The sequence below is a fragment of the Triturus cristatus genome, chromosome 4_1 (genome assembly GCF_964204655.1).
Source record: "Triturus cristatus chromosome 4_1, aTriCri1.1, whole genome shotgun sequence".
Classification (NCBI taxonomy): domain Eukaryota; kingdom Metazoa; phylum Chordata; class Amphibia; order Caudata; family Salamandridae; genus Triturus; species Triturus cristatus.
The window spans coordinates 954,968,631-954,981,092 of NC_140585.1; the positions used below are offsets into that span (position 1 = coordinate 954,968,631).

A 12,462-nucleotide genomic window follows, 5' to 3' on the forward strand; every position below is an offset into this window, starting at 1 on the left:
GCCTCTAAAGCAATATCTAAATCTAGGAAGTATGGTTTCACAAACTAATGCAGAACAGGCTAAGTGATCCTCTTACCAAATTTTTGTTTTGGTAACACAACCTTTCAAAATGTTATTTTAGTTATGCTTCCTCCAGTAGAATGTGTAATGAATGATATTTTCCGGACGTTTTTAGAAACGGTCAGATGCAAACAATGATTTTGTGAAAATTAGTCACAAACTCAGGTACACATAATGGCAAATCAGCTAACAATGCCTGAATCAACCCACCATAATTGTTGTAGAAAATGTCACCAGAAGAACACATCTTCAGAGTTAAATACTTCATGTCACGGCCATCACATCAATGAAGCCAAAACCAGTTAAAATCCTATTACACTGTTTTTTAAGGAACTCGTGAATATTAATTCACCAGGTTCTTTAAACACTCAGAAACAGCTGAAGTCTCCCCAAAAAATGTTTCTTCTATTTTCTCATATAAATCAGACAATCACATGAAGTAACTGTTCACAATGGATATTTGCAGACCATCTTTAGCCTTATTTAATACTCCCAACAAAAGACCAGAAAGACAGTCCAAATGATCCTGATCCCACTACTGTTGATATACAAGTTCTTGGTACCAAACTAGCTGGTATCAACAAAAACATACATTACCACATCGAAGAAAGCATAACCTGGAAATATCACTCTGTCAGATGCCTTGTTTGTTGCTAGAGGCCGTTCCAATATGAATGATCTCCTTAGTTTGACTAAATATAGGGAAGTACAAGTAACCTTCATAGATCTGCACAGTAGAGGGGAAGGACATCTACATATCATCCACTCCATAGGCATCATGGGGATTCCAGAATCATTGCTGCCTGAAATGTTTCAAATCTTTTCTGAACTAGCTGCTTTATCAGTAAATGGGCAAAGCATGAGCACATTGAAATGACTGTGAAAGCCATATATACATCAACCAATGGTCACTACATTGGAAATTCTCTGGTATGGAAAATGGGTCACTTCTTTTTCTTGTGAGAATGTTATATACCATCACATTGGTATACTGCATCCTCATGCAGGCTTCACTCGTGCATTTATGTTTGTAATCTGCTGGGAGCCTTTTTTTGTATAATGCTCTCCTATGTAAATGAGCTCTTACACACTTGTGTCTACTGTAGCTGTCTTTGAAAAGATTTATCACACCCATATCTCTCCCTCTGCTGAGGACCAGTAGGCAATGTTCTGCATGGAGCACAATAATAAACATCTTTGGTGCAGATTTTCAACCTGAAAAAGTCAGCCATCTCTCTTGACTCTCAGTTTATATAAGGTATTGTCTACTTTATCTCCAAACAGTTTCAAACCATCAGAAGGCATGTATAGTAACTTAGCCAATATGTCAGGAGAAAAGTCTGAAAGGCCTAAGAATGCATATCTCCACATAGCTGTGAGGCTGCTATAGACCTTGCTTCAGAAGAAAAAGGTACATACCAGCATTTGTATCTATTATAAATTAACATCCCTAAGTTATTCCCATCATCAATTTGGAATTCCTCTATAGTAATATTAAATTTTGGTGACATTTAACAAATATTTAGCAAATTCAAGCTATAGAGTTCTGCGTCCACCACTTTAGCTGAACCCCAAAAACCAGGTGGTAGGTTGAAAAGGCTCTTATAGAGGCTTCATAGCTTCAAGATTTGAAAACACAGTGACAAAAGTAAATACTATGGTAGAACCTTGTAAAATGGGAGAGGAAGTAGGGTTGTATGTAAATGTATGAAAAATGTCACTGTTGGAGACCTGTATTTACAGGTAACTATTTCTTTACCACCACCGGTTCTTTCATAGATTTACAAGGTAGAATAATGACTGGACAGTACCAACAATAATAAAAGCAGATATTGGAATGGGGGGCGCCTTATAGGAAAGGGTTCTGCAGCACTCCCTGTGTACTGTAGACTGCACTCTTGCTTTGCTATCCTGGCAACAGTGCTTGGTAGGAGGTGTGAGTTGTTACCCACTTACCTACTTTATGACTGTCGATAAGAGGAACACCAGTAAAAGACACCAGAGTTGCAGTCATTCCTCTCATAAACAGCACACTGACTGTACTACTTAGTAGTCTGCAGGCCTTGGTACTTAAGACAAAGTGAAATGAAAACTGCTAGTCGGCATGCCATTTGTTACTTTGATAAAGTATGTCAATTAGAGCTCTGTACATACAATGTGAACATGTGATAAAACATTCAGAAGCAGGCTAAGAGGGATTGAAGGGAGGATACTGGGCACAAGTTATTGGGGAGAAGATACAGAGGTGGGAAGGAAGTGACACAGGGGAGGGAGGTTTGGTAATGAGATCCAGGGCGAGGATTAGGCTATGCACAGCCCAATAGAGGGTGGCGAGGGGGAGATCACAGAAAAGTAGCCAGAATCTAGAGTAATAACTGAACGATTTAAAAACACTCGTCTTCAACCCAGTCATATTTTCTTATTTTTTCCCAGAGAGATAAAAATAGCTTACCTCATTATAAAAGGCCTTAATGCTTGCCCAAAAAAGGCCAAATAAAATTCAAGTTTATGTACCTTGAGCCAAACTTTGCCTGTCCTCAAGAGATCAGACTGTTACATACAAGAGTCTTGCTTTGTGCAGATGACATACTGCGGGTGTGGTGAAAGTCTCTTCTCAGATTGAAATTTATTTTCAACAACTATGAAAACATACCACACTTTGAATTAACTTGAACAAATCTCTACTGTTTCCGTTAGGTTGCTGGAAGCCTGATAAAGTCTTCCCTATGTCCCTTAGGCTAGAGGATAACTACTTTAACTATTTGGAATATGGGTGTCTGCTAACCCACAAAAATAACTTTGACTTTTAAATGGAGAGGAAGTGATGCTTTGCACTAGAAAATGCTTCCTTTATCTCTACTGGGCCTGTTGTTCTCCACTTTTTACACAGACTGTGTCTTCAGTCACACTGCCAATAAGGGCATGTATATCACACTGATACGAGATGGTATTTGCAGTTTGAAGGTGATGACAATCCTTCCAATCATTCTAGATCCGTAAAACAGATTTGCAACGTTGTCTGATTTTGAGGGACTTTTCTTGAAAGGCTATTCCTGACTATCTTTGCTACTTTACATGTAAGATTGCTACCAAAATTGTCCTGATAAGGACCCTGTGGAAACACTTCTAGGGGTTGAAACGTAGGCCTCCTCACCTGCTGACTGACATACATTGTAGTGTTTACAAACTGTATTATAATGTTGCATCCTTTAAAAAAAATGAAATTACTACCTAGTCAACAGTGTTGATTCTTGCCTCTGTAAATCGCACTAGAGCACTATTGTTCATCTCTATCACTATTCACTATCACTGCGCTTTTTTTTTTGAGCACCTAACAAATGTTTTCTTTTAATAAGTGACCAAATATTATACAGCAAATAAAACAATTGCTTTCTTGCACATGTATGTAGGTACATTTGTTAGGCCAAAGAAGCATAGGCTTTAAAGCTTCCCCCAAGGGAACCATTGGTGTCTAGGCAAACTATCAACAGTCATATCAGCTGCCCCTTTCGCTAAAGCAGCTGGTACAGACACTCTGCCAAGTGAATTTTATGTCACCTCTAAAAACAGAACAGCCTTCTCCTTTTGACAATTCAAGTGATTTAAGATCTCATGCTGGGCACCCACATTCACCCTTATTGGCAATTACCTCGAATCATGAACTTTTTGAATGAGGGTAAGCTCAAGCTAGCAGTAGATGCCTACTAGCCAATATCACTATTCAATAAGGATAGTGTAATATATGTCAGACTACTAGCTAACCAGTTCCATATGGTAATGGAAGCCCTTGTCTCACCTGTATTTATCTTGGGTGGAGACGCCACATTCCACACTAACCTTGTAACCGCTCTAATATCTGGGCCCAAACAATCCAACTCCCATTGACTCTGTTCACCACAGATGCAGAAAAGGCCTCCTATTGAGTTGAGTGCATATTTCTGCGGGATACAATGCGGTGGATTGGTTTCCTGGCTCAGTTTATCAAACAGATCCAAACCCTGCAATATTCCCCTTGGGCAATACTCACCAAAAGTGGTCAATCCTCAGCTACTTTTGCTCTCAGAAGCGGTTCTTCCCCTTGAATCCTTTTCTTCATGTCCTTTAAACAAAGTCTTTCCTACTAGCCTTAGAAAAAGCCACGAATACAGCATCAATAATACTATATAATGGTACCTCTAAAGTCTTGCCTTATGCTGATGATGTCTTAATTATTATCATTAACTTTTTACTAATCCTCAAAAACACCAGGCTCTTGTATTTTCATCTCTGTCATGATCTAAGCTTAACAAGAAAAAGATTCAGATCCTTCCCTCTGACCATGGAAATATCACAGAAACTTTCCCTGTACCTCGACTTACATATTTATGAAATTTGAAGCATCAAGCTAGTGTAAGCTCAGAGCCCTAAACTATGAACCCGTAATTGAGGATTTCACCTGTCTTTTTATAAAATGTGAAAGTTAACGATGATTGGTTGTATAAGCCTTATACAAATGGTATTCCTCCCATATGTTCACTACATTTTTCAAGCTCTGCTCATATACATCCGTCATTTTTAAGTTTTGCCTATACAGTGCTTGGGAAATGTTTTGTGAGAGAGAGAGAGAGAGAGAGAGAGAGGGAAGAGAGAGAGAGAGAGAGGAGAGAGAGAGAGGAGAGAGAGAGAGGAGAGAGAGAGAGGAGAGAGAGAGAGGAGAGAGAGGAGAGAGAGAGGAGAGGAGAGAGAGAGGAGAGAGAGAGAGAGAGAGAGAGAGAAAGACTGTGTGTGTGTAGATATATATATATCTCTTTTAAAAATGACTTGCAACAAACCCATTACTTATTATTTGTAGGCTTTACTGGACACTCATTTTCTTGCTTCTCACTGGTCAGAAGCAGCTTCTCACATCATCCGGTCTGATGTTGATGAGACCTGGCGTACTATCGGGAACCGTGAGTATTCGTCGATGACCACAAGCAGGTAGTTGCCTGTGTCTAGGGGCCCACATAGATTGTTTATGTTTCTCACTTCACTGAGAGAGAGAGATAAGCTGTTAGATCTGACAGTGTGGGATGCGTACAGTGTCCAAGGATGAGAATGTGAAGTATTCTGCCTCAGCTCTCATCGGAACCCGGCCAGCTCCATTGAGTGACCTCGACACAGAGAGTGTAGCCAGCACCTACAGTGCAGATGGAGGTAAGGGGAGCTTCTAGAAATCTCTCTCCATGTTAGTAACGAGTATAAAGACGGAGACCTCTTGGCGTTTTGACAAGAACTCTCCTGGGAGCAGACGAGCTGCCCAGGGCTTTTGTGTCCAGTTGAGACCCTCCTGACTGAGACTGCCAACGGGTTCCCAAGTCGTGCTGGCAAGGATGATGCTAAACAGACAGCCAGTGAAGTATTCTAAGTTCTACTTACTTATTCAGTTATCTTTCTATGCATTTATCCTTGTGTATATACATTCACTATATGCATTTATTTTACATGTGCATGCATTATTGCCATTTGATCTATGGGAACTTGCTGCAATAAATATTCCCCTTTACTTGGCAAATGAGTGTTGAGCTTTGTTTATGTTGTATTTTGGTATTCTAAAGTGTGTAGAGTCCTATTTTGAAGAGTGTTCACGTTGCGTCCTGGTATTTTGAAGTCTTGCTCAGGTGTTCTGAAGAGAAAGCAAAATAACCGCTCTTGCCCTTTTACGCTACATCCTCTCCCATTTGAGATCAGCATATAGCCTTTGGAATGCAAAATTAAAATGCATTCCCATTATGCATTCTAAAGCAGCTCCCACCATCTTGTTTTTGTATGACGCTTGTTTGTGTTCCTGCTCATCACGGTGTTATGAATGCTGCCACAGTTCTGTGACGTTTTGTATAGTAGCAGGCGATCTCTCATTGGCTAAAATGCCTACTTTCCCATTTCTATTGCAGCAACAGACGCCTCAAGCGCGATGCATGCTGTGTTACTATGGTTAGGCACATGTGCTTTGCTTTTGTTTCCCATCTAGGTCCAAACCTGGGAGAAGTTGAAGGTATGCTCTTGAAAATACCCAGGGCACAGTGTTCAGATAACAGAAATTTTACAGCAGGAAGTGTTGTTCTGGTTTTGGGAGGGTTCTTCTGCCATATGTCGCTTCCTATCTTTTGTGACATACCAGTTGGCAATTGTGCAAATCTGGGCAAAATTAGATCACATCATAGCTGGTCAGTGTTTGGTTCACACTTCAGAACCCATACTAGAATTCCCACAGGTAATAAGCTATTAGGTTAGTAGCTAGAGGCCTGTGGCTACCACCCTTGTTTAATACATCTGTGATTGTTTATTAAGGGTATTGGCGATTTATACTGCTGCCCTTTTAGTGTTGTCAAAAGCCAACTTAAACAGTCTCAACTCGCTTTCCTTTTCCACAGGTAGATCTGCGTCCAGATAGTTATTCTGGTGAATACATTTTCTAGTAAGCATACAACGCTGATCTAGGAGACCTTGGAAATGAAGGTGCTTCAATGTTCAGAAATTCATGAGATTAGACTAAATCAACAAAAGGCGTGTTACCAAAACAGCCAAAAGCGCCGCTACGAGACAGTCAAGCTCAGTTCCCATAGCCCTAGGTGTAATGCGATCCACTTTCCAACATTCAAGACACGCCGTCCAAACCTTCATGTGAATTCTTTTGTGATTCTTCCCAGTTAAAGCAGTTTTTCTACATGTCTTGACTCTTGCCGACCTCATTGTTTCTGAGATGATCAAACCGAGTTTGCTTCAACCAGCAATCACGTTTTACAAACATTATTAGCTGGCTTCGATCAAATAACGTCAGAAAACAGATTGCTGTGACCCTTTAAAGGCATGCACACTAGCATGGGCCCAGCTTGTACATGCTAAGCCAGAGAAAAGACATGGGAGAAAAGCAACAAGAAAGACCACTTTTTAGGTCTCGCCTAGCGTTGCAGCACGAATGTCGTGGTTTAGAGGCTGCTAGTCCCGCCTTATGACAGTCATGTCTCCTTCCATGGCTATTGGCCCCTTTACTGTGTGTTTTCTGAGGACTACTTTGTTCGAGTGCCACCCCTCCCGCTGTCCCTGCCTTCTCTCTCGCCCCCCGACTCCCGTTGCATGGCTTGCGCGTGCCCGTTTTAGAGTCACGCGCTTTACGTACTGCGCATATAACATCTGCTGAGTTTCAGAGAGAACGCGCAGCCGTGCGCCACACTGGATTTCCACTATTCAATGCATTGTTATAAACATGATCAACAAGGTCCAGGATGATCAGCCTTGATCGTTATAGTGACTGTAGGAGAAAAACGGGCAACATAAATAGAGTTTGTATTCACCCGCATAGCACAAATCAAGCGACATTTGTATACTTAACGTAAACTTAATTTAGACGCTAGCGTAAGCAATTTTTTCTTCAGATTAAAGAGAAATGTAAACTTTATAATACTTAAAACCTGTATTTTTAAAATGCAAAGATTCCACGTGTTTAGATATATTCCCACGAAAAATTAGCAGTTCCAATATGGCTGCATATTTCGACGGATAACTAAACTTCTCTAAAGTACTTTTGTCACGCTCCTTCCCATTCAGGCACAGGAGGGCTAAGGGTAGGCGGTGCCGGTTTGTCCTCGAATAGAGTTCGAGAGGTGGGCGCGTTAGGCTTTCCTGCTGTCAGTACGGCATGCCAGTCCTCGTGGTGGCAGCGTCGTCGGTAGGAGGGGCTTCGCGCAGGTTGCGGCTCTCGCGGGCTCGTGCGTGAGTTGCCTACCAATATCTATTCTCTTTTCCAATGCTTGTGTAAACTTGTTTTCAGAGTTTCCATAAATGCAGTTCAGGGTTGTTCTTTAAAATCCGACCTTTCTTCTGTCACTGTAATTCTCGCTCATCCGCTGTAATTTTGAGCTCCGCGGCTTAGAGACCGAGGCTGTTCTCTTCCTGTCCTCAGTGCAGTGTTCTTAGAAGAGAAGCATTCCAGTGACACATGCGTCGCTCAGACGGGGCGGGAGCTCGCACCCACTTGTAGCTGCCTTGTCATCTGACTCCGGTGGCAGAGAGTGAGAGGGCCGAGCCGTGGATAAGCACCAAGACAGCTTGACAACAGGCACCATCGGGATACCCGTGCCCACCGGCAGAGCTGATACTGCAGAGGTCACAATCCGCATACGGAACAAGGTGGGTCTCTTTTTATTACAATTTGTAGCCTCTGGAGGCCGCCAAACTTGACACTCCACATAATTAACAGGTAGCTGGCTTGTCATCTGCACAAAGGAAGATCATGTGACCACTTTTACACTGAAAGTATTGTTTTAACAGAATGTGTGATGACAGAGATTAAGTCCCCTCAGCCCCTGCAGGGTGTGGCACTGATAGCAATTTCGTGTGGAAGGGAGTCTGTGCAACAATGGGATAAAACTACAATTTCACCAAGACTCCTAATAAATAATACAACCTTGTAGATTGTAGGGGCTCCTATGTCAGCATTCTCACCCAATCCATTAACGCCCCTAACAGAGCTTTGGACTATACCATTTCCTGCTGAAAGGCAATATTTCTCTCTGTGTTCCCATTCATGGCGTGCCACTCCTGTTGCCTTCTCCCCACCCCCTCAGAATATTATTCTCTTTCTCACCCTGCGAAGTTGGCAGACAAAAGAGAAGCCTGGAAAGGGACAGACAGGGGTGCCCCCACCCTCACTATAACGGTAAGTCGGTGCCTCTCATTATACTTTCTCTTGTAAGAGCCCCACTCCGCCAAAGCCAAGTAAATTCATTAAAAACACTCTGGGCCCTTCCTGCTCAATCCTATCTGCCCCTCCAGGCCCAGTACACTGACCTTACCTGGTCTTCAGTTTATCCCGCCGCTGCCCAGCCCTGTCGATCGGCCGTGTCTGCTCCAGAACTCCGAGTTTATTTACAACTCCCTTTCCCTTGCCTGTTGTTTTTAACCACACTTCTCAATGTTGTGTTTTAGCTTTGCAATTATGTTTAAATCAGGGGTCTCTAATCCTTTAGTGATGAGAGCTGGTTATGTTTAAGGAAATCATCCCGATCTGTTAACATCATCCGTGTTCGAACAGTGACCACATCAGCCTAGATTACATTGGTGGTCACCTTTGCAAAATTACTAGCAATCTTCACACTCGTGAGTCAAGCTTGGTTCCCAGCAGTAACGTTAAAAAAAAGATGTCAATTTGAAAAGCTGCTGAATGGGCAACACATAACGGCCATAGTTGCAATGCTCCTGGCACAAACCTAATAGTTATAAGTCCCCGAGTTAAAAGTGTGGACTATTGCGGTGTTCACTCATTTAGTGTTTCTTGCCCCCTTTCTCTCAGCACTTGTCCGCCCCATCCCTTAATCTTCTGTATCTCGAGTTTTACTTCTTCTCATATAACCTGCCTTCCCTTCCATTCCATTTAAATAACTTATTCCCCTCCTACAACCTCCCAGCAATCCTTTCAACTTCCAAAGTCCAACCCACTTGTTTCCTCCTCCTCCTCTCCTCCATATCACTTTTCTCCTCCCTAGCCTCTGTAGTGTGCATTGTTTCACCCCCCCCCCCCCCACCTCTTCTCCACGTATGGCTTCTATAATCTACGGGCATTTATATAGGAGCTCCCTGAACTAGATCGCTTCTTGCATGATCTGTTCAGGCGCTCCAGTGACAGGTGGACAGATGGATGGGTTATGTGTCTTACCCTTTGCAACGTCCAAGGGGTTGTGCTTTATATCCAGGGTCCCTAAATCGTGCAGCAAGGAAAAACAAGTTATGATGCACATCTTTCCATCAAAATCAGCTCTATAAAACAGTGTAGTACATGTAATATAGGATATATAGGCGACTCACTAGAATGTACTTTAGCATTGAGCACATGAGACCTCAAGAGCTTTCTGATTCTTTGAAAGTCATAGTCCTGGTTGGAATTGATACAGTTTTGGGTATACTCTGTATTGGGAATAAGAATTTGTATTTGTTGGTTGTGAAATACAATCGAGGCAGACAATAGATCTGCCTAACCTGTTTGAATTCATTTAACATTTCATAGTTTGTGCTTATTTCTGCAGACAAAAGCCTTTCCATCAGTACATTAAATGGGGATGCTCACTGTATGTGGTCAACATATTCACCTCTTAGACCGGCTAATTAATTACAGCAATTAGAAGCTAAAATGGAACAGTTTTACATTTTTAAAGTGACTGGCGTGTCATTGTTTTACTAACTTATGATTCACTGGAGTTAGAAACGTTTTTGTTAAAATGGGGAAACTATGCAGCAGATGATAGCATGTGTGGCAAGTTCATGTTTAGGGTGGGCAGTCACATTTGTCCAGTGGCCCTGCTCGTGTCCAATTTGGAATCTCATCCTGGGCACGTCATTGTATATAAAGTGGCTTTCATTGTTGCTGTTGTATTTTGAGAGGTGCTGCATCTAGCCTAATGTATCTTGAGTATTATTATTATTATTATAGCCCACAAGCACCCAAAAATCCGACCCACATTCTGACAGTTTTTTTAAAAGAAAAATTGCACGATTCCAGGTGGCGTCTATTCTGCTTCTTCATCGGAGCCTTGTAGTTATGACGCTATCCCGCGCTGAAACGGTGACAGCTTTTATTAATTGTAGGCAAAAGTACACATGCAATGCTTTCTAATTGCAAGAATATGGACAACTCAATCAAGTCTATCATCATTTGGGCCAAATTACCCAAGCTGTTTGCACACTTAATGGCAACTGGCATATTACCAAGGGCTAGTTTTAATCTTGATTACAAGTGCCACCAACTATGTGCTTTTGCCTCCACAAAGTGAATTTGCCCACGTAGAAATTCTTCCTGTATAGTGAGTTTGTAATATGAGAAAATCTCCTCTCAGTGGCAGGGTTGTTTGTGTTTCAGGGTGGGTCTAACTATACGTTGGCAAACACTCAGTTTGTAATTATTCAGAAATTAAATTCCTCCCTAGAACAGGAGTAGGTTTGATCATTTCTTTGGTTTGGGGGGGGGAGGTGGGGCAGCGGAATGTAAGGAACACAATTTATATGGTTGGGAGTATCTAGTGGATCACTTACATTATATTGCAATGCAAAAATGCATATCTACATGAAAAAGGTGCAACTATAAGAGGATACCTTCTAAGGCAAACGTGTCCCCATTAAAAGTACCCTGACTTTGCTGTGAGTTCATTTCAAGTCTTTTTCAAAGGTAGATGTATGAATTGACCCATTGTGATCTCTCAGTTATTTTGTCTTCTTCCCTGCTTCCCAGTGGAACCGGTTCTGGCAAACCAGCTGCAAAAAATGTGCTGCATGGCTAAATACTTATAAGGCCCCAAAGGCGAGACCGATTGCATTGCAAATGCTTGTTAACTTAATACTGCTATTTCCTCGACTAACGGAGCGGCACTCATAAAAGTCATGCTGAAAGGTGTAGTGACCTGGGACAGGGCACAAGGACCCTGCAGTGGACAACGTGGACTCGAGGGTAACTGGACACCACATCCGGTCAAGGGGTGGGGGAAAGGGCAATAGAGGGGACGAGGGAGAGTGGGTAGACGTGGGCACAAGCAGCGCTGCGTAGGAACGAAATAAAGAAGAGAGATAACCCTTACCTGTGTCCTTCGTCTTTGTGGGGACACGACAACTGGCGATCGAAGGTGGGATGCACAGAAAAACAGAAGGAAGCTGAATCGTTGTCCTCCCTGACCTGAAGCAGGCGTGATGAACCAGGTGCCCACCCTGGTCCGCTGGACGACTGGAGAAGAATCGCGACGATCAGCGATCATCGCGACGATTTCCCGATCGAAAAAAGCCAGGAGCCCACCCTGGTCTGAGGGAAGCAGTGAAGCGTGAAGCAACGCGGGAGCCCACCCCGACCGCGGAAAAGTGAAGCGGTAAGAGCGCTAAGAACAACAGAATAAATTAAATAATTTAAGCACCCCACCCGTGAAGCGAAGAGCGCGAAGCGCCAGCCCCGGAGCATACAGAAACAGAACTGAATGAGAAAGCGCGCGTGATTCAAAGGTACTCTCGCGAGAGTGGCGGCCATCTTTAAGTCAGGCAAAACAGGCCAATAGGAACAAAGAACAGCGCAGCGGCCATTTTGAAAGGTTGGGCACACTGGGAGAAGACAGAAACAGCGCGAGACTACGGTGGCCATTTTGAAGTCAGGCAAAACGGGCCAATAGGAAGAAAGAACAGCGCGGCGGCCATTTTGATGTCAGGCAGCCATTGGAATCAATAGGAAAACTGAAAAAGAGAGGAAAAAGGGCATCCGGTGGGAAAGATGAATCAGGAAATTTGAGCGCTACATGAGTGCCACGGATGTCCCGGACAGCAAACAACTACACCTGCTTCTGAATCTTGCAGCAGATGAAATAGAGGATTTATTGTTAACATTCCCCGGCGGATTACAAAGGAGTGATAAAGTGT

The 12,462-nt window shown here is 42.8% G+C and overlaps 1 protein-coding gene across 1 annotated transcript in view; it reads right to left on the reverse strand.

The window, feature by feature from the left end:
• The window catches only part of CFAP54 (cilia and flagella associated protein 54), a 2,172,274-nt gene that overhangs the window by 1,505,530 nt on the left and 654,282 nt on the right, over positions 1-12,462 (reverse strand). The gene's annotated exons all lie outside the window — the stretch shown is intronic.